This window comes from Engystomops pustulosus, chromosome 1 (assembly GCF_040894005.1).
Source record: "Engystomops pustulosus chromosome 1, aEngPut4.maternal, whole genome shotgun sequence".
NCBI lineage: Eukaryota > Metazoa > Chordata > Amphibia > Anura > Leptodactylidae > Engystomops > Engystomops pustulosus.
Window position 1 is genome coordinate 170442248 of NC_092411.1, and position 12433 is coordinate 170454680.

Here is a 12433-nt window from a genome sequence, read left to right on the forward strand (position 1 = left end):
TGATAAAGATCTTCACCCGGGAATTCAGCCAAGGGGTATTATCCCTTTCACTGCCCGGCATTTCTGGATATTTTGTTGTTTTATTGTTTATATTTTCTGAAAGGAGACGTTTGCACCATTTTCAAAATTGCATTATTGAGTTTATGGACATAGGCGCCTTCATGCAATTTTGATTCAAACTGAAACATCTTATAAAAAATACTTAAAATTTGACTTTGATGGCAAAAAATGTGCTCCAAACAGAAAATATTTACCTTCACATCTCCTAAATGTAATAGATGGACATATGTAGAGTTCACAAATGTCCCATATTGATATGTTCACATGAATAAATCCACATAATATCATTAAAACTGTAATAACTAGATATCTGCTTTTCAGCTAGAAATGTAAGACAGTCACAACCTGCAAAATATAGCAATAAAACTGAATAAAAAGTAAAGGCACCATAAAACCTATATCATTTTGAAAGCAGACAACCAGGCGATGCATTTGGCAATTAAATTTCTTCTAAAATATGTACAAATTCAGAACTTATATAAAGAAAACATACTTTCCTAAACCAGTAAGATGTTAGGAGATCATACATACACCACATGTGTATATATTCACCAAAATATGCAGCAAAGGGAACGTAAAATACACAGGGGACACCAAACTATTTTTGCAGAAAATTGCTCACACAGATCTACCTTTGTATTCTCTTTACACAATGGTAACCCAAATAATAACTATATATCCATAAACCAGGCTAATGAGATGATAAAAGTCACGTTTAGATGTGCGCCAATGTATTAGCCGCACAATAACAGGACCCTCTGTGATTCATTAAAATGAGAGTGAGAATGTCATAACATAGGTGTAAATAATGGAGGATGGTGGGAAATAAAAACATTATTCCAGAACATGTGTGTGTTTTTGGTGTTACATATAGCTTTATGGACATGTTCTGGGTCGCGGTGTTAATATATAATAGCGACATTAGGCGAAGAGGATCAAATGTTCATCGTATCAGTCAATTTTTGCAAAAAAAAAAATAGCACGAAATAAAAGACAATAAGAGAGAAAGTGTGTTCTTAGATAGTTCTGGATAGGAGAGGGTTAAAGCTTGAATATTAGTTGATATTATTCCTTCTTAAAATGAAGTAACATATAAAGTGAATATTTCCATTATCTGTGAGGTGCAGCAGCTCCTGTGTGCAGCAAAATCTCCCTGCAGCCTGATGGCTAAAAATCTGGAATGGGGGACAATTCAGGGGGCTGTATCTCTGGCTCAGTGACACATAGAACCTCACTTCTTTTTTCTATGAAAGAAGAGTCTCCTCTTTTATATGAATCTAAATTTGTGTTTCTACGTGTCAGGAAAACGGAGATATTAACTGTTAAACTTTTGTTGGGAGTGATTTTTATATATAAAAATGTCACCTGATATTCTCACTTTAAACCTACATATCTTTGGATCCATAGCACCTAGAAACAAAATTCAAGATTCATTTGAAAGAAGAGATTCTCCCATTTCAAGGGGCCCTAAGTACGTCAAGAGCAAAATCAGTAAGCAAAAGAATCAACGTCAAGAATCAACGTCAAGATAACAACAATACAGAACACAGAGCAAGTCAAACCTGTAGCAAACAGCAAGTGATGAAAGGATTTCAAACACTGGCACAGGTGACTAGCTAAGCTGCAATTTATGCAGCCAGAACCCCACCTCCAGAACCTGATTGGAGCTGGACAACTTCTGAGAATTAACTGCTCATGGTGCAGAATAACCAAGCACAATCACAGGCACCATGCAGAGATACCACAACTCCCAGCAGTCCAGAACACAACTCCTAAACAGCGCAAGGTCTTAGCAGCCGCTGCCGGGGTGCGCGCCAGAGACCGCTGGTAGCGGACGAGAGGTGGAGTTTGCGCGAAGACGCCCCGGAGGTTGGAGAACGTTGCTAGCACCACCAGAAGTCCCAGCGTTCTCCCCTGCGAACCTGACAGTATTAAGATGATGGTAGACCCTCTTCAAACTGCCTGCAATCCAAATAATTTTAGATTTTGGATTGCAAACATTCTTGCTTTAGAGTTTCTAAACAACTATTTAATCTAACTAGTCAATGCAAATCTATAAACATTAACATTGCATAGATCAGAGAAAATAGTTCCATTCTTGGTTTAGTGGTTAGCATTACAGCCTTGCAACGCTGGGGACCTGGGTTCAAGTTCCATGGTAAACATCTGCAAAGAGTTTGTATGTTCTCTCCGTATTTGCGTGGGTTTCCTCCAGGTCCTCCGGTTTCCTCCACACTCTAAAACATACTGGTAGGTTGATTAGATTGTGAGCCCCATTGGGGACAGGGACCGATTTGGCAAGTTCTGTTCAGCGCTGCATAAACCTACTTATTTAAGGCTTTATGAGCCAATAATCAGAATCTGCTGAAATTGTTCAGCCAAGAGGGTCAGACACAAGTCTCCCATTAAAACAACACTAGCCTATAAGCCTGCAATAATGCCTGCTGCAGGCACTTTATGAAAATGTATGAAATATGTAAAGAAAATGCAGGAAAAATAGATTACTTTATAAATTTGTAATCTATGTCTCCTTTCTGCTGTAAAGTTTTTGACAAGTGCTATATAATGTTCTTTCATAAAACGTGTGTATTTTAAATATTAAGTTATGATACATACATTTTTAATACTATTTTATGACTAAAGTAGATTCAATGCCACAGCAAGGTCATACAATATTAAAATACAAAAATACAGGTTCTTGCAACTGCAGATTATCAGGACAGGCTCAGACAGCAGCTGTAAATTAACAACATTCTTGATATTGTTACAATAAATGCACCTGAGGCACAATTTTAAAGTTAGTTATGTTATTTTTCTAACAATCACTGGTTTACTTCAACAGCCGCTGCTATTCTCTTTGAGACAGCTGCAGATGAAGGAAAAACTTTTCATTCAGGAAATACAACTATGGCCGTTCATAAAAATCATGAGGCCTCATAGGTATATTATAATCCCCCCTGCACCCAAAAAAGTCTCTCTCTTTCTGTATATAATATATATATATATATATATATATATATATATATATATATATATATATATATATTATAACTAGTGATTATCATTCTTTTTTTAAGGGTGTGAATGGAAGAAATGTATTCATTTACATTTTTTATCAACACGGTTCCTCCCCTCTTGAAGTAACAAGCTAACTTTATAGTTCAGGTTATAACATTAGGAGAAATAGGGTTTGTTTTTGTTTTTTTTACAAAATTACATAATTTTAATTCAAAACAAAAACCCTTATGTCTATGCAGATAAGAAGGTTTTTAACTGTCATGACCAAGCTTTTCTTAAAATCCGACATGTCATTTTATGTGGTGATAACCTTGGAACCTTTTAAAATACTCAGCTGATTTTGCGACATTTTTTACTTCATGTTAGTTTTAACATTTGGGGGTTTTGCATTAAGGTATAAAAGTTGATATTTTACCAAAATTGAAAAAAAAAATGCCATTTTCAAAGTTTGATATTGTGTGCTTTCCAGCCAGATAATCATATCCACAAAATAACTTAATAGCTAACATTTCCTAGAGGTCTGCTTTATGTTGGCTTGGTGTTTCATGCATCGGCTTATTTTCCTAGGAACTTTATGCGAATGAAAATCGTGAATATGGGTTTTATGGGAGCTGCTCAGTCTTTAAAGGAAACCTACCATCTTGGTGTTACCTATTAAGGTAGTTCCGGGGCAGGTTCAACTACTGAATGATATGGTAGCCCTTTTAGGGCTAATCCTTGAGTGGCCTGTAAATTTATAAATCTTATATCACCTAATATGCAAATAGCTGAAAGAGGCTACTGGGGCTGGAGCTGAAGCTACAAGGTGCGGCTGCTCCACGCCCTAGTAGCCTCTTTGGATCCTCCTACTATGAGATCTTCAGTGTGCAGCTCCTGGTAGCTGCGTGGACTCGTCCGCGCTCTGCATAGAGTCTCTATGCAGAGGTGGCGGCTGGCGTACTTGGCTCCGAAGCCCGAGCTATTAAGCATGCGCAGCCACCGGCTGAAAAAAAGTAAGTACCTTCTGGCGCTCCCCATGGCTCATCTTTTCGCTGCAATTTAGCTCTGTGTGCTCCACTGTGGCTGGGTCGCGCTACTGTTTTAGAAGAGTGGAGAAGACAAGCCGTGCTGAGCGCCAGAAGATGAGTGCCTACTTTTTGTTTTTATGTGCCAGGGCTGCAGTATGCTGGCTACCTATATACTGAGGGGCTGCAGTTTGCTGGCCATCTATATACTAGAGGGGAGGGGGATAAGGGGTGGGCTGCAGTGTGCTGGCTACCTATATACTAAGTGGGTGACGGGTCTGCCGGGTGCTTTCTAACTATATACTAGGGGGGTGAGGGGGGCTGCAGTGTGATAGCTGCCTAAATACTAGCAGGGGAGGTGACAGCAGTGTGCTTGCTACCTACATACTAGGGGAGAAGGGGGCAACAGTGTGTTGGCAATCTATATACTGGGTGGGGAGTGGGGGCTGCATTGTGCTGGCTACCTATATACTGTCTGGGGGGTGCAGTGTGAGGGCTACCTATACTCTAGGGGGAGCAGAGCAGCAGTGTGCTGGCTACCTGAATATTTTGTGTTGAGCGGGGCTCAGTGTGATGGCTACCTATATATTCTGGGGGGGAGGAAGGGCTTCATTTTTCTGGCTACCTATATACTGGAGGGTGAGTGGTGCTGCAGTGTGCTGGCTACCTATATACTGTGAGGTGAGGGGGGCTGAATTGTGATAGCTACCTATATACTCTGGGGGAGAAGAAGGGCTTCATTGTGCTGGCTTCCTATATGCTGGGCGGCGGAGGGGTCTTCAGTGTTCTGGCTATTTATATACTGGGGGGGTATAGTTAGCTGGCCAGCTATATACTGAAAGGGGGGTATAGGTCGAGTTGCAGTGTGCTGGCTACCTATATACTGCAGGGTGAGTGGGGCTGCAGTGTGCTGGCAATCTATATACTAGGTGGGAGGGGGCAGCAGTGTGCTGGGTACCTATATACTAGGAGAGGGGGCAGTACTGTGATGGCTACCTATATACTGGGTGGGGGAGCTGCAGTGTGATGGCTACCTATATACTTTAGGGAGAGGGAGGGCTTCAGTGTGCTGGCTACCTATATACTGTTACAGGGGGCTGCAGTACGCTTGCCACCTATATGCTGGGGGAAGGGGGCATCAGTTTGAAGGCTACCTATATACTGGGGGGCTGCAGTGTCCTGGATAGCTATATACTGTGGAGCTGCAGTGTCCTTGGTACTTAGTGTGATGTATATCTATAGACTGGGGGGAGGGAGGAACTGCTGTGTCCTGGATACCTACATAGTGGAGAGGTTGCAGTTTTCTGGAAAACTATTTGCTGGGGGGCTGTAGTTTGCCATTTACTGACATACATGGTGCAGTGTGCTGGATATCTATATACTGGGGCACAGTGTGCCGGATACCTATATACCAGTGGTGGCGAACCTATGGCACGCGTGCCAGAGAGGGAACGCTCCGATTCCTGCGCAGCCCCGACATCCCGCTGCCTGCGGTGTGGTGGTGCCCGATGCCGGCTGCCTGGCTCCTGTGCTCCGGTGGTGTCGTCACCGCATCCTCGCCGGCACTTGAGATGGCGAGTTTCAGCCGCTGCACTTGGTAAGGCCCTCTGTGTGTGTCTGTCTATACTGGGGTGAGGGGGCCCTATTTCTATCCTAGGGTGGGGGGTGAGGCCCTATTTCTATCCTGGGGTGCGGGGTGAGGCCCTGTGTCTATCCTGGGGTGCGGGGTGAGGCCCTGTGTCTATACTGAGGTGGGGGGCCCGGTCTCTATAGTGGGGTGGGGGTGAGGCCCTGTCTCTATACTGGCTACTGGAGCGACTGGGTATTACCCCTAAACTCATAATGCTGCAGCATTTCTCCTGTGTTGTGTATGTTATTTTCAGAGAAAATAAAACTTTTACTTAAAGAGCGACAGCCGCAGTACACAGCCATACATGGAGCTACAGCCACAGTACACAGCCATACATGGAGCTACAGCCACAGTACACAGCCATACATGGAGATACAGCCGCAGTACACAGCCATACATGGAGCTACAGCTGCAGTACACAGCCATACAAGTAGCTACAGCCGCAGTACACAGCCATACATGGAGCTACAGCCGCAGTACACAGCCATACAAGGAGCTACAGCCGCAGTACACAGCCATACATGGAGCTACAGCCGCAGTACACAGCCATACATGGAGCTACAGCCGCAGTACAGAGCCATACATGGAGCTACAGCCGCAGTACACAGCCATACATGGAGCTACAGCCGCAGTACACAGCCATACAGCCGCAGGCAGTAATACAGTATTCATCACTATATTAGCTTCTAGTATAGTGTTATTATTGGTAATGTTGGCCTTTCTATAGTGGTCTTTATAACCCGAATTATGCTATTTATGTGGTTGTAATGGTGGCCTCATGATGTCAAAGTGTTATTTGTCTCTTGTATAGTGGTATTGTGGCACTATTGGGCTAAATTGCTGTGTTGGCACCTTGCGATAGAAACGTCGGCTTTGGTTTGCAGTTTGGGCACTCGGTCTCTTAAAGGTTCGCCATCACTGCTATATACTATGGGATTTTTATCATGTTTTTAAGCTGTTCTTCTGAATATTCATTGTTTAAATTCTTAAGTTTTCTCCCTATGGTTACCAGGGGTCCTGCAGGGGTGATGCCACAGCGTGTGATCAATGGGGTCAGTGATTGATATGAATACAGATGCATATACAGGCAGTCCCCGTGTTACATACAAGATAGGGTCTGTAGGTTTGTTCTTAAGTTGAATTTGTATGTAAGTCGGAACTGTATATTTTATCATATTTTATCATTGTAATCCCAGACTTTTTTGGTCTCTGTGACAATTGTGTTTTAAAAATGTTGGGTTGTCATAAGAATCAATATTAACAATAAAGCTTCATTACAGACACCTGTGATAACTGTTACAGATGCTCATTGTAGCCTAGGTCGTATGTAAGTCGAGTGTTCTTAAGTAGGGGACCGCCTGTATATATATATATATATATATATATATATATATATAGGGCTGTACTTATGTATTAGACTTCATACTAAGCTTTGTTCTGTTGAAGCATATATGTAAATCAGTATTATAATAATTCATGATTATAACTTGAAACACACAATACATTTTAATTAAAGAGAAAAACCTGTTTTCGGGGAGCACAGTGTCGAAGCTAATTTTATTGGATAGTATGGCAAACACTATAATGCATACATACATTCATGTCTCATATATTTAGTTTGTGTGGGGGCGGTTTATGCTAAAAATCGTGGGGTGCATTGTATATATTTTAATAACCTCAGTGGTGGGTCCATTTTTTTTAAAATTCGCCCTGTACAACAAATTACCTAGAAATTACCCTGCATCTGAGTATGGTTGTACATTCATTTAAATCTGCAAGCCAGAGCTTTCACCATTGCTGTGAATTACTGTAATTGTCTTGCTGTCTCTGGGCCTGAAATCCAATAAAGGAAGCTTCACCCCCTGAGGTTGAGGTTGTCCTAGATTATTACCTGTTTAAGTAATTTTAAATTGGACTAGCTACGCTACATCATCATCATATATATTTCTCACAATATTTTGGTGCCATGACAAGTGTGCTCTGAATGAGCTCTGAAAGATTGTGACCCCGGAGTGCTTTGACCCAAAGCAGTCTGTGTCTACCTCAGGAAACCGACAACCCAGAAATAAGTTTTGGACTCCTTCTGGAGAGGCAGGAGGTCACAGTTGGGGGCGTAGTGGAAGGTCAGGACAGGCGGCAGAGAATCGTGGTCAGGAACGTAACATATGGTCACAACAAGGAATCACTAAATTGCAGGAGTACAAGAAGAAGCTTTCTCTCTGGAGGAGGATCAAAGATCCGGCAAGGGACACAGGAAGGGGCTGGCAATTTATCAGGGCAGACGACCGGCCAGCGCAAATTATCAGCACGCTGGCCCTTTAAATCTTACCGAGCCAGCGCACACATGCACTGGGAGATGGGTTTGCGTGCGCAGGAGTGCGGGGACCACAGAGACTGCAACTGGAGCCAGGGAAGGTGAGTGAGGCTGCAGCCTGGCTCCATGGGCACAGGGAGGCATATGGGTGCGCCTGCAACACGGGATATGGGTCGCAGGAGCACCCGTGACATAAATTATGTAAAAGGTCATGGTGGACCATATGAGATAGACAGTCGTGGGATGAAATCAGACCTTTTTTAGTTATAAGGAGTTTTCTAATAAAAAAGTTAAAGAAAGTTCACAGGCTTTATAATGCAAGGTTTATTGTCTTGTTGTATTAGATTAATGGAGGTTGTTAAACAGCTTATACTGAAGCAAAAAGAGTGTGAATATGTTCAGAGATGAGTGATGAAATTGCTAAACTGAGATTGCATGCGGTGACAACTAGTAAGGCTTTGCTTGAGAAAGCTAAACTTTGTAAATGCTTAACAGATGTTGATAAGAATTGTCTGTAAAAATACAGAATGTAGAGAAGGAACTAGTGGAATGTAAACTTGCAACTAACATTGTATTTGACAAATTGGTTGAAAAAAACACTACAAATTGTAATAATCCTGATCCCATTTATCAGTGGGCAGATTTAAATAATTCAGTACATACCAACAGCCCATACTACTACAACCACTGGGTTAAACACTATTAATACTGGTGAAGTGCAGCTTCAAACCAATGAAACCTCCAGAGATGTACGTTATAGTCATGACATCAATGACTCCTGCCTCATAACATTAATCGCTTCATCAAATGGTTCTGTGATTTACAGGGAGTTAGAGAGACTTATAATTTTAATGGAGATGATGTGGACAGAGTTGGAAATGGATTGTGGATTAGGAGTGTACAACATTGTGGGCAAAATCAAAGAACAAAAGACATTCTAAAGGAAATGTTTAAGGCATTAGGTTGCTTCTAGAGATGAGCGAACATACTCGTCCGAGCTTGATGCTCGTTCGAGCATTAGCGTACTCGAAACTGCTCGTTGCTCGGACGAATACTTCGCCCGCTCGAGAAAATGGCATCTCCCGCCGTTTTGCTTTTTGGCGGCCAGAAACAGAGCCAATCACAAGCCAGGAGACTCTGCACTCCACCCAGCATGACGTGGTACCCTTACACGTCGATAGCAGTGGTTGGCTGGCCAGATCAGGTGACCCTGGAATAGATTAGACCCTGCCCGCGCTGCTCAGATCATTCTGTGTCTGGATGCCGCTAGGGAGAGAGCTGCTGCTGGTCAGGGAAAGCGTTAGGCTGTTCTATTAGAATAGTGTTAGGCAGGAGTGATTCTACAAGAACCCAACAGCCCTTCTTAGGGCTACAATAACGTTATACATTTTTTTTTTATTTGCTTGTGGCTGGGCTTGCTGGCACTAGTAGTGCAGCTAGTACCATATTGTGAGGAATTTGCAGGGGGACTTGCTACCGTTGTGTTTAGCTCTTAGTGACACACATATCCACCTCAAACACCAAAGTGGGACAATTTATTAGGGGTTTGATTAGAATTAGGCAGAGTCTGCTGATTTTTTTTTTTTTTTTTTACCTTTATTTCATTTTATAGCTCAAACTCATCTTGCAAAGCAGTGTGCTTTCAGTGTAGGCTACAAAATAGCCATAGGAGAACCCCAACGGCTTACTTAGGCCTACAATAGCGTTATATTTTCCTTTTTTTTGTTTGCTTGTGGCTGGGCTTGCTGGCATTAGTAGTGCAGCTAGTACCATATTGTGAGGAATTTGCTGGGAGACCTGCGACCGTTGTGTTTAGCTCTTAGTGACACGCATATCCACCTCAAACACCGAAGTGGGACAATTTATTAGGGGTTTGATTAGAATTAGGCAGAGTCTGCTGATTTTTTTTTTTTACCTTTATTTCATTTTATAGCTCAAAGTCATCAGGCACAGCACAAAATCCAGTTGTGTGCTGTCAGTGTAGGTTAGAAACTAGCCATAGCAATAGGATAGCATCGTTTTGTAAAAAAAAAATTAAAAAAAATAAACACAAAAAAAAAATAAATTAAAAGTTTACACTTTAATTTGGAAAATGTTTAACCCGAGGGCTAGGGGTAGAGGACGAGGGCGTGGACGTGGGCGTCCAACTACTGCAGGGGTCAGAGGCCGTGGTCCTGGGCGGGGTGAGACACCACCTGCTGCTGAGGGAGCAGGGGAACGCCGCAGAGCTACACTCCTTAGGTTCATCATGTCTCAAGTTACTGGGACTCGTGGTAGAGCACTGTTGAGGCCAGAACAGTGCGAAGAGGTGATGTCGTGGATTGCGGACAATGCTTCTAGCCATTTGTCCACCAGTCAGTCTTCCACGCAGTCCACCCATGTCACCGAAATCAGCACTCCTCCGGCTCCTCCACCTCAGCCTCCTTCCCCCCAGTCTGCCCCCTCCCAGCAAAATTTGGCATTTGAACCGGCATACTCTGAGGAACTGTTTTCTGGACCCTTCCCACAGTCACAAACCACTTGTCCGGTTGCTGCTGAGCAATTTTCCGATGCCCAGGTTTTCCACCAGTCGCAGTCTGTGGGTGATGATGACATTATTGACGTAGTGGAAGAAGTGTGTAAAGAGGTGTCGGACGATGAGGAGACACGGTTGTCAGACAGTGGTGAAGTTGTTGTCAGGGCAGGAAGTCCGAGGGGGGAGCAGACTGAGGGATCGGAGGATGATGAGGTGACAGACCCAAGCTGGGTTGATAGGCCGGGTGAACACAGTGCTTCTGAGACGGAGGCGAGTCCTATAGCAGAACAGGTTGGAAGAGGCAGTGGTGGGGCCAGACGGAGAGGCAGGGCCAGAGCTGGTGCATCAGCGCCAAATGTTGCCCGTAGTCAAGCTCCCGTGGCGAGGGCTAGATTTTCAGAAGTCTGGAGGTTCTTTAAGGAAACACCGGATGACCGACGGACTGTGGTGTGCAACGTTTGCCAAACCAGGATCAGCAGGGGTTCCACCACTACTAGCTTAACTACCACCAGTATGCGCAGGCATATGAATGCTAAACACCCCACTCAATGGCACCAAGCCCGTTCACCTCCGGCCGGGCACACCACTGCTCCTTCCCCTGTGTCATCTGCTAGTCAGCCCCCTGCCATGGACCACGGCCCAAACACCTCCTGTGCGAAAACCCCATCTTCGCCTCCACGATCCTCCACAGCATCCACCAGCGTTCAGCTCTCCATACCCCAGACGCTGGAGCGCAAAAGGAAGTATAGCGCAACCCACCCACACGCCCAAGCCCTCAACGTCCACATCTCCAAGTTGCTTAGCCTGGAGATGCTGCCCTATAGGCTCGTAGAGACCGAGGCCTTTCGAAACCTCATGGCGGCGGCCGCCCTACTTTTCCGATGTGCCGTCCCAGCCCTGCACAAGCACGTGTCAGAGAACATCATCCGTGCCCTGACCAACGCCGTTTCTGACAAGGTCCACCTGACCACGGACACGTGGACGAGTGCTGCCGGGCAGGGCCACTATATATCGCTGATGGCACATTGGGTTAACTTGGTGGAGGCTGGGACCGAGTCTGACCCTGGGGCTGGTCATATACTGCCGACACCGAGGATTGCGGGGCCTACCTCGGTCCAGGTCTCAAAGGCCTACTATGCCTCCTCCTCCTCCCACCCCTCCTCCACCTCCTCCTCCTCCAAATTACCATCCATGGGCATGGCGCCATCAGTCGGTAGCTCTAGGCACAGCAGCAGTGCCATCGCTAAGCGACAGCAGGCAGTGCTCAAACTGCTGAGCCTAGGCGATAAAAGGCACACTGCCCAAGAGCTATTACAGGGCATCACGGCGCAGACTGATCTGTGGCTGGCACCGCTGAACCTGAAGCCAGGCATGGTTGTGTGTGACAACAGCCGTAACCTGGTGGCGGCTCTGCAACTCGGCAGACTGACACATGTGCCATGACTGGCCCATGTGTTAAATCTCATAGTTCAGCGTTTCCTCAAGACATACCCCAATCTGTCTGATTTGCTCACGAAGGTGCGCCCCATCTGTGCGCATTTCAGGAAGTCCAGCACAGATGCTGCCACTCTCAGGGCAGCGCAGTGCCACCTCCAACTGCCCGCTCACCGACTGTTGTGCGACGTGCAACCGAGGTGGAATTCAACATTAAAGAGGTATTCCGGGAATATGAACGTCTGACACAAAAACCCATGATGCTATAAATAAATAAATACAACAATACTCAATGTCATTAGTAACAAAATGGAGCTTAAATAATTTGATTTTATGAGTTACAAAATTTATAACCTCTCTAAAGTAGGTGGAGTTATCACTAAGATGGCCGCCACTGGAAACTACAAGTTCCATGATTCTTTAGTTCTCAGTAACTCCTCCTTTTTCTTATGCTCTGC

At 44.5% G+C, this 12433-nt stretch overlaps 1 protein-coding gene and 1 pseudogene across 3 annotated transcripts in view; one reads left to right on the forward strand and one right to left on the reverse strand.

Annotated features, from left to right (window-relative positions):
• The window catches only part of NRTN (neurturin), a 488581-nt gene that overhangs the window by 192540 nt on the left and 283608 nt on the right, over positions 1-12433 (reverse strand). The gene's annotated exons all lie outside the window — the stretch shown is intronic.
• On the forward strand, positions 8342-8999 carry LOC140121762 (uncharacterized; annotated as a pseudogene).